The sequence below is a fragment of the Tupaia chinensis genome, unplaced genomic scaffold (assembly GCF_000334495.1).
Source record: "Tupaia chinensis unplaced genomic scaffold, TupChi_1.0 Scaffold143631_1, whole genome shotgun sequence".
NCBI classification, from domain to species: domain Eukaryota; kingdom Metazoa; phylum Chordata; class Mammalia; order Scandentia; family Tupaiidae; genus Tupaia; species Tupaia belangeri.
In genome coordinates this window covers 528223-538955 of record NW_006203479.1, presented here as the reverse complement: position 1 = coordinate 538955, position 10733 = coordinate 528223, and the positions used below count along the sequence as shown (strand labels likewise).

The 10733-nt window shown below is 38.4% G+C and overlaps 1 protein-coding gene across 10 annotated transcripts in view; it reads left to right on the top strand.

Annotated features, from left to right (window-relative positions):
* PDLIM5 (PDZ and LIM domain 5) overlaps positions 1-10733 on the top strand; it is a 193652-nt gene that overhangs the window by 91945 nt on the left and 90974 nt on the right. For 2 of the 10 annotated variants that reach the window (XM_027766693.1, XM_014582507.2), the window contains exon 1: positions 5145-5334. The exons of the other annotated variants lie outside the window; for them this stretch is intronic. The gene's annotated coding sequence lies outside the window, so the exon portion shown is untranslated. Of the gene's footprint in view, positions 1-5144; positions 5335-10733 lie in introns of those variants that run through there. 10 annotated transcript variants of the gene reach the window in all.

Genomic DNA, 10733 nt, shown 5'->3' with positions numbered 1-10733 from the left:
AGAAATGCCTAAGAGAGATATAGTACCTGCCATCATGAAATTGCTACACTAGCTAATAAAGGAGATATTCAGTGTACAATTGCATAATTATTTAGTTAAAATTTTGACAAATATGAACATGCTATAAAAGTATTTGAAGTTTTAAGGAAGGAGTAGCATCAAATTGTGAGCAGGTTTTGTCATTTATTTTTAAAAAGCTTATTGTCAAAGTATAAAATAAAATGCCTTTGTGATACATAAATATATATATGTGTGTGTGTATACACTCATATACACATAAAGGGAAAACACATGTATATTGAGAGAAGACATACGTGAGGGGACTTCAAAAAGTTTGTGAAAAAGTAAAGTTAAAGTACAGTTTATTTTGGCACCCAACAGTGTCGAAATCCTTGCCTAGTAGGGCCCAGACAGCAGGGCAGTGGTACAATGCCGTTCCCTGTGAGGTGGACACATGGGAAGTTGACTCACATCCGGAGACTTCCCAGAGCATGCCAGACACACATGTGCCCATGCGCTCAGCTGGCTGAGGCTCGGGGTGGACCATGGCCTCGGGACCCCTTGTCAAAGGTGCTGTATCCATCTCTATTTTCCTGTCTCTCTCATTTATGGAATAAATAAACTTTAAAAGTGGAAAGAACTCCTTGTATAATACACATGGCCTGAGAACTTTCTGAGGACCCTTCATATCACAGCTTAATCACAGTGTGCGAAAATTTGTCAGCTATTATTTCATTATAGAATTATGGTCTGGTAGAATCGAATATTAGTGTGAAAAGGTCTTCTGCTTTTCACTTTGTTTCGTTTGTAAACTTTCTTATCTGACTCTTTTATTTCAGCCACTACTGAAGTGCCAGTGTCGTGAGATACGTTGTTAATAATGTATTTGCCCATGAGAGTACCCTGGGATGATTACGTGACCAAGGTTAAGCAGATGTATTTTATAAATACATGGAAATGCTATACAAATTGGCTACTAAGCAACTACAGTTCATAGTAAAGTGGAAGATCATTTACATATATGACATCATTTCATTCTCAGAATAAGCAGTGAGTTGGGGGAGACTAACCTTTTATTTTCTTGATATTATACTGTCCCTGTGTAATGGTGAGGCAGCTGAGTGAAAATTATGATGCCCATATCTCAAATGAGAACCCAAGTCGTGGAAAAGGCTAGCCGTTCATGAGATAACAGAGAGAGAGAGAGAGACAGAGACAGAGAGAGAAGGGAGAGAAGGAGGGAGGAAATGATAACATTCAGGTATAATGGAAAGGGCAGCAAACTTGTGGCCCGTCTGTCCTGTGTGAACTCAGGTCTTCCCATTCATTTTCAGGGTAAGGGGACATCAGACTCTCTCCTGAGGTGTCCCGGGGGGTGGGCGCCAGGAAGCTGGTGGACTCCATTCTGAAGTTTTTGCCTGTAGTTGCACTTCCACCAGAGAAGCTGTACATTTACTGGTTTTATATATTGGATCTTGAAATATATTCCGATGTAACCAAGGATTATAATACTAACCCACTTTGAGAAGAAAAATATGCTCATTCAGGTTTGGTTTGCTGCTTTTATTTTTATTCTAGATGAGATATTACATAACTCAGTTCCTTGTTCCATTTCTCTATAAAACAAATTGTCACAGTTATTTTTGGGGGAGTAGTAAATTAGTGAGAACTAAGTTACGTAAGTGGATGTTGATCGTGAATATTTTGAATAAAGCCATGTGTTGGGTCACCTCTGCAAATAGTGATGATGAATTTGTTGTTGTTGTCGAGAGCATTTCGGTTGAAGTAGGATGAAGTTGTCTGTGTAGATTTTCATATCTATTATTTTTGTACACTAAAGAAAATACATTTATATTATAGAATGATGACTTCGGTTAGACTAGTAGGAAACAGATACTTTGACAGAGACCAGCTTACTGTTTTCTACCATGAAACCTGGAGAAATAAAAGATTTTATTATGATTTTGCTACAGGTACTGCATAAAATCAGCCTAGATGACCTGTCAAGGTATAGGAGATTCTTGGTTTATTAAGGCGTTAATGAAGATGTGATCAAATTTCAGAAACCGGGCCAATTTTCATATTGAACCTTCTTGAAGTAGGCTACAGTAAATATCTATGTTACAACAAATATTTTTGAGTGACTCTGAAATGGAAAGTTGTAACTATTTGAACCAGATCTTCTTTGAGTGCTGTTTTTACAAGGCTGCTCCTGCTCCATGACTGCTCCTTCCAGATAACTGGCTTCTTGTAGCCACGCTCACTAACATTGTAGCACATTCACTCCGGATCGCTTTCTGCAGAGCTCCCATAAGGCACATAATCCAAGGCCAGTGAATCTTGTTTTCATAGGAACTCCAAAGCATAAGCATGTGCCAGTGTTTGCTTTGGGGTCGGTCTTCCTAGAACACAGATCAATGAGATGCGAAATCGTAATTTTATGTGGCAGGCGGCTGTAAATAGTCACGGATGAAAACAGCCAAACTCTTAGATGTTGTGCATGTCAAAACGGGAACAAACCTCGTAGTGCACATTCAGTTTTCCTTCGATATGGAGCCCAATGTTAATTGAGGTATGCAGCTTACCCACGGTCCTGGGTGTGGTCCATGAATGCAGCTGCCGCTCCGATCTGTAATTATAAGATTTTATTGCCACGTATGACGGGGCCTCTGAGTGATAAGCCTTGATGCAAGTGGAAGCAGAGGAAACTCACTGGGCAGAGAGTAACATACATGTTTTTGGCATTGGCCACCTGTGTTGTCGTCGCTCTTTTGCTTATGGAACTTTAATAGCTGGAAGGACTTTTGGAGAAAACTTTAATACGCTCGGTTTCTTTGTGGGGATTGGGAGCATCTGTGTTCTCTGGCTGATCTGCGAATAATTTCTTATCCATATGGACGCCATCACCCATCACCGATGGTTTCAAAGGCACCCAAGGCCCACACTGTCCCCAGACAGTGCCTCTGAGAGCAAGTGCATGTAATTAACTGTATGCTGTGGTGAGCTTGGGTTGTCCTTTCTCCTAGGATTCATTGAAAGGCTGGAGGGCAGTTAAAAGAGTCGTTGAATTCGCCTCAGTGATTCAACACGTAACTGTTTTTCTCCTCCCTAACTACGGAAAGTAATGTAGTCATCACCAAGCCCTGTGGTGTTACTAGTGGAAAGAAACGTTTGGAAGACTAGGAGAACCTAATTCCACCCTGGGGTGCGAGGGGGTGATTCTCTATGTTATGGATGACTTGGGACCAAGTTTCCCATTTTCCACTGTTCCCTACTCCCCATTATTACCGCAGCCTAGAACCCGTATTTCCTGAAGTAAGACTGGCCGGGTGGCTTCCGTGAAACTAGATTGAGTTTAGCGTTAGACTCTTCTCTCATGGAAGCCTAGTGCCTGGAAGAAGATAATAACTCCTATTTGAGTGTAGTTTTTTAAGTCATGGAGGGTGATGAATATTAGAGCTGACACTGTGATGTTGTCTAATTACATGCAAACGCTATTCTAAGTACCTTACAGACTTTTTTTTTTAATCACTTAGTTTTCCCAGTGGCCTGTGAGGTAGGTAAGCATCATTATTCTCACTTTACAGGTAAGGATATGGAGGAGCTAGGATGAGAACGGGGTCAATCTGCTCTTTACTCTGTGGAAAACCGGTTATTTTAGAGACTGTGTTACACTGCTTGTCAAATCGACAAGTTAAGGCTGCAAGGATTTTCACAAATTGACCTGTAGTTTGCTTGTCTCTAAAACCAGTGTCCGTGCGAGGTATATTTGTCAGTCTGATTGGAGCTCCTCCCACTTGCTCATAAGTAATATATTCATGAGAGAAATGAAATGATTAGTTAATACAGACATATTTTCAGAATGAATAAGAATGCGATGTGCTACAGACTGTGTGCTAGAGTCATTCATGTTCCCTCGAGTTCCAGGAGACCTTATGGCCACGTGAACTAGCCATCCCCGCACAAGAACCCCTCAGTCAGTGGGACAGGTCCTGTGTGGGCATCTCTGCTAGGCAGCCCTTCCAGCTGGACAGTTCTAATCAGACAGTTTTTTAAATTAAAAAGTCACTGTTGGTATTCTGCAAGAACATTTTAGAAAAGCAGCTAAAGAGTTAACAATCAAAATGTTCTGGAAGAAAAGAATCATTATCATAAGAGGACTTGAACTTTAATGACAAAGTTATATGAGTGCGTCCACATTTATTGTGAATAATTCCCTAAGATGACAGCATATTGTGCATTTTTTCCCTATGGACTAGTTGTTGTCCTTTGGGAGGTCTCATATCCTTCCATGAATCTAGTAAAAAGAGGAAATTAATATGACAGGAATGTCCTATCCCCATTCTCCAGAGGTCTTTTAGTGGATTCTTAGAGTCAATCTAATGAAGACATGAGATTAGAGCGTGTGTTTTTCTCCCACTAAACAACCTAATACATTTCAGATGCTTTATTTTAAGAGCTAGGCATTGGCATTTGGTTTCTTTACTTTCTGCTCTTGTCAGTAGGCGAAATCCCCATTGTTGAATTCAGATGTGTAAGTTCTTGCTAGAGGACGTTAGTGTTGGAACAATGCGTGTAATGATCTGTGGTCAGCATTTCATTCTTCTTGGTGATTATAATATGTCACAAACAAATTTGATAAGGATGGACTTTACAGACATGTCCTAGCCAAAATACTGTATTACTTATTGTTTCTAGTTCTGTTTATTTTCTGCCTCTGAGGCTATTATTGTATTCACTGCTTTTCAGAGTTAAAGCTAGCATGATACGGTTTTATGAATGGACTCTTTCCATACAATTCAGTGAACATGTGTGTGACCACTGTTAGCCATCAATCATGTTTATTATATGAATCCTCCAGGCCTTTCTGCATTCTCTGCCTTTAAGTCCAGATTAACTTCAGTTTATCAGACTGAGATGCATTTAGTTTATTAGGGGGTGACCAGACCCAGCGTCTCCCATTCCTCTCACTTTTTTTTGTTGTTGTTGCGTAAATGAAATGGAACAGGGTCAGAAATATCAGGTCGCTGGGAAAGCCATGACGCAAGAACGTGCCATGACTTTCCCGACGACGCAGTGTTCAGTGGGTTGCACGTGATTCTGTATTACATTGTGACAGAAAGTTTGAGGACAGTTGTCTAGGGCAGTGCTGCTACCTAACCCGATGCTGGTCTGAAATGTTCATTTCTGGTCTGCAGTGCATAAGTACTGAAACCGAGAATTAAGCGTTTAGAAACTTCTGTAGCATTTTGACATCGCTTTTAGTTTGTTAACTTTCCATGCGGCTGTGCCGCGTTGAATGGTGTTGACTTACACTGGTACCGAGCTTCCATGGTAAGTCACGTATGTTGTGAGTTGTGTGTGGCTAAGCACCATTTCAGGTGATGTCCTGATACATTAGACACAAACGTTGGTGGAGGGAAGGTGTATTAGTTCTCTTAGCATTAATAAGTTTACCTTTTGGTGAATTAGGCATCATGCTAATTTGCTATAGTTTCAGATTTTTTTTTTTACCTGTAACATAGAAAAGTATTAGATTAGAGAATGTAATTTGTTTCATACGGTTCCTTTGTAGGTATGTGTCTTCTTCTTTTTTTTTTTTTAAAGATACTATTACTTTGTGAATATTGAAAAGCTTTCAAATTCTAATTTAGCTTAATTTGCAACCCATTTATTATCAACCAATATTGTTTCCTTTGATTAAACAAAATTCAGTCTCTGTAACAAAAATAGAATTTCTTAATAAATAAAATAAATAATTGAAGGGGACTCAGTTTCTTTTGTATATGGTATAAATGCAAAGTACATTTCAAATAATAGAAGAATTTTAAAAATAAACTATTTGAAAATCTAGTTAGCTTTGAGTTTTCCTTTTTAGATTTAGATATTTTCACATTGAATGACTTGAACTAATATTATATGAGACTCAGTAATGAAATTGTTAGATGAGATTCTGTTTCTTAACTGAAAACTGTGAAATTTAGGGCTCATCTTGGAAGTTTTTAAAGATGGATAGACCTGTCTTATCTATGGCTAAAACAGCCACATTTGATAATTAATTCTGAAATTCCTTGACTCTGAGTAATTTCCTTCAAATTAAAGGAAAGGAAATCTAAACCCAGCCAAAATTATTTTCAAGTGTTAAATAAATGAGAGAGCAAAAAAACCCCCTAAGTTGAGACCATAAATAATGAACAATTCTCGGTTCATGTATTTTTTATGAAAGACAGCAGACCAACTTTGTTTTCCTAAGAAGGCTATGTTAAATGCTAGAATGCTTATCCCTTTAAACTTCACTAAAAAAAAAAAAACACACACACAAAACAAACAAACAAAAAAACAACTAAACTAAAAATGCTCACCTTACAAAAAGAAAAGCTTACAATTTAATGTGTTTAGCCTATACAAGAATAGAAAGAGATATGCCAGGAAGATTGCTAGTGGCCAAATGATGCCTCCAATATTAGCGCAGGACAGGGTGCATGTACGCATGTATCTCCAAAAACGTAGCTCGTACTTTGGAAGGATGGAGAACAAATGAGAAATTTTGCTGTTTATGGTTTGTACTTTCGTCCTGATTTTAAAAATATTTGGAGTTGTTTTAGTTCTCTCTGCCCTTTCTTCCTTAGTAAGTAAGCTTATACAGTTTAAACATATATGTAGGCTCATTTATCGCTCAGTCCTGGGATGTGGATCGAACGTTCTTCCACAACGAAGTGCTGTGTTTAGGAATACTCTCCTACCTCACCATGTCTTTACGGTGGCCTTAAGCACCAGTGTCTTCTGACTCTCAACTCTTTCTCTGGGTTGACCTCTTCTCTGTGCGGGCTTTCCTGGAACCGTTCTAGCACAACTGGCCCATATCTGCCCCAGGAGCTTTGCTCTTCTTGCTTGGGATTCTTTATTAAACTTTGGGAATTTTCTGAAGAACTTCAAGTTTTAGTAAGTGTATATTTTTCGATCTGTAAAATGGTGCCCTGTGGATAGATACCCTATTACCTTTCTTAACTCCCTATAGGTACATGAGTGCATTATGTACATATTAAATACAGCAACTTTAGTGTATACCTGGATCAAAACCTATAAATAACATGTGGTAGGAATGAAAAACTGTTAGTTAACAGAAAGTTAATTCAGTGTTTGGAACCATTGCTATCTGAAGTTCTTTACCACAGTTAAGTTTGTAACTTCCCTTTTAATGTTATTTCTTGAAGACAAGAGTATTGAGTGGCAAATGAAGCAACTGGAGGACTTGGGTTCAAATTCTGGTTCTGCCACTGAAAAATTCTAAGTTGGGATAAAATGACATAGTCTATCTTGAGCTTCTGCTTTCTATATTTAAAATGAGAACAGGGAGCCAGCAAGTGGTGTGGTGGTTAAGGGCGCTGGACTCCCACATGGCCAACCAAGGTTTGAGTCCTGGACCTGGTGGCTTGCTTTCTCACTTTCTCTCTCTCGCTCGCTCTCGCTCTCACTCTCTTGCTCTGTCCCTCTCTGGTCAGATTGAAAATAAATAAAGTTAAATAAAATCATTCTTTAAAAAAATGAGAACAGTGCTGCTTTTATAGGGAGAATAAATGAGATAATTTATGTAATGGGCCAAATGAAATTGTAACAGTGTGTAATCAGAAACAGAATAATTTTCAGAACACCATAGTCAAGTCTAAGGGGAAATCAGTTTCTGTCCCTTGATTGCTTTGTGTCACACACCCTGCAGGGTTTGTTAGGTGGTACAAGACCTCATTCTGCCTCAAATCAGCTCTTCAGGAATGGCATTACTACCCTCATTATGCAAACCAGGAAACTGTCCAGCACCTAATTTCTTTTTTTTTGGTAATGTACACTTGCAACATTTAATTACCCATTTGTCCTGTTCCTCAAAGAATTCCTTTACCAGCTAAGAGCTCCCTAGGAGAAGGACTGAATATGAATGGCTGGATCTCTTACTCTCTTTAAGGCTGGAAGCTTGTCCTAAAAGAAAGAAGAAGAAGAAGAAGAAATAAATAAATAAATAAACCAAGGGCAGGTTCTGAATTGTGTCTGTTTATACTCCCTTTATTCTGTGTGTGGACCTCTTCACCATCTGACCATCATCAAAGTTCTCCCAGAGCAGTTCATTCTGCATACCCTGCTTGAAGTCTGTGGCAATCCGCTCATGAATATGGCTTTGAGATTGATATTTACTCCATTCCTGTGAACTGCAATCATATTTATGTTAAGGCCATTTTCATAGTGTCACAAAAGAGCAATAATTTGTCTCAATAGAACTCCTAATTTTTCACAAGGAGATTTTTGCTTTGCAAGTCCTATTTTTCCATATTAATAATGAAGTTGATAGAAATGTTCCCCCCCCCCCACCTGATTGGAGCTGGAAGAGAAGATATAATAAGTAGAAGTAATTGCTATTGCGCCCAAAGGAAGATACCAAACCAGTAAGGTTTCAGAAAATGCAACTGTGTTATAGATTGTTTGCCTGATAGGAGGTAAAACTTAGCGTTGATAGAAAAAAAGTATTAATAGATAGGAATGGGATTAGACTTGTCAGCCTCTCCAATTAGTGAAAATGCATGGCACACCCTTTTTTACTTGTTCTTTTACATTTTAAAGGAATAATTACATTATTACTAATTCCCTTTATAGTCTGTAGAAGCAGTTGAGGGGTGTTTTAGTACCCTTTATCATGTATTCGCACATGAACTGAGGTGCCTGAATAGCAGAGTTAAAAATAGTGCTGAAAATCATTACTCTAATCCAAGAATACTAAACCTGTCCCTTTTACCACATTTCGGTGTCAGTGCTGTGTGGTAGGAATTTCATCTGAAGAGTGGTTTGGAAGTGTAGCTGGATCGGGACTTGCACAGGGACGTCCCAGGAGATCTTTCCATGTGAGTCCCGTGGTATTACCATGGCACCACCACCTGGGCCCTGTAGAAAGTTTTATTGGACCACAGCCTTGCTCACTGGCTTAGGTTTTGTCTGTTCTTTCTTTCTTCAGTGGCAGGGTGGAATAGTTGAGTCAGAAGTCATGTAAACCGCAGAGTCTAACATACTTACTGTCCAGAAGGACCTTTATAGTCAAGTTTGCCATTTCTAACTAATGGGGCATATAAAACAGGCTCTTTCTATAAAACCCTCTATTAAAGTGGTATTTTCACTGTACAGAAATTTTGCCCATCGTAAAAATGAGTTATTCTGAGCTTTCAGATTCCTTTTATTTAACCTCGAGCATGTCTAAACTATTTTATAATGTATTTAACATTCTTTTTGATATAAACATTTCATAAATACTAGTTGGAAAAATTCAAAAAGTTTTTCCTTAAATGATCCTGAGGTGATTTTTTAATGTAGACATGGAGCACAGTAGCCAGATGCATTTTTTCCCCTCGTAAAAATGTTATATATAATAAAAAATTTCTTCCCTACGAAAGCAAGTAGAATATTGTGAAAATCTGCACATAATTTGAAAATAGTTTTCAGGAAGACATATGGAAATAGATTATAGAATAGGTGAACACTTAGTCTTAATATAGAATAATATTTGTAGGTATATGTGCCTAAGGATAAGTTTGTATCTAACATAAGTTTGTATCTTTTCTGGAATACTCAAAAACATTTAGGCTCTGACCAAACCAATTTATGTGGAACAGTACAAAATCACTTTGGAGTATGTTCCACAGTTCGTTTTGTCTTGTACTTTTCTCCTTTTTGCATATTGAGTGGAATGACATTTGAGTTTATTCTCATTTTTTCGTGACACTATTTTCTATCATTTTGGATTCTAGTTATCTTTAGAGGTTACTGTATCCATCTATTAATAGTTTAAGTGCTCCTTCTACAAAATGACCATTCCCTGGGTGTGGGGTTAGAAGAGAGGGTGTTGCCTGATATCTTTTTGCTTTAGTCAATTCTGATTTTAGAAATGGTTATTTTCTCTCTGTAGGAAAAAAGAAATGTACTTTGGCATATTGTAAGATAAGAGAAGATGCCAAGGAGGTCAGAATATGTTCAGGAGTCCACGTGTAAGTGGTGAAAACAGGATGTTATAAATTACAAGCTGTTTTATCATGTGGCTCTAAAACCATTTTGTACTTTTGTTTATAGGAAATGTTGCTATCTATTCCCAAATAATTTAGAAAGAAGCCACTGATACACTGCTGTAAGTGATCTAAATGGTTAGGGTCTGAGTTTCAGGAACAGACGGACTGCAAGTGCGATAAGGTCAGGGGAAACGTTGAAGAGACATCCCTCTGCACTCCAGCGCTCACTTTTTCTCCCCCGGAGTTGCTTTGTTATTGCAAATTGACAACTTTGCAATTAAAATGATTAATGGTGGACCCCAGTGTTTATGGGTCCTAAGGTCAGTGGGCCCAAAGATGTCCATGCTGTGGGAAACTTAGATAGAGCTCGTCTCATAGAAGATGAACCAAAACCCCAGCTCTCTTCCGTATGATTGTTTACGAGTTAAGTCTGTTAGATATGATTGAAGGAGTCGGCAACATGTAATGAGTGCTCTTTATCAGTCTGGTTCCGTTGTCTCCTTCCTCATTCTCCAACACTACTGTGAACTGCCTACTTAACTAAAAACGTGTTATTTTATAAAGCAGTATTAGAAAAACGCGTTAATGAGTTCACGTATAACACCATTCATTGAGTGTTCATAAGATGCAGTTTTCCTTGATTCTTTTGACTCTAAGTCTGGAAAGAGCTGCTGCTATGTATGGCATGGTTTCCCT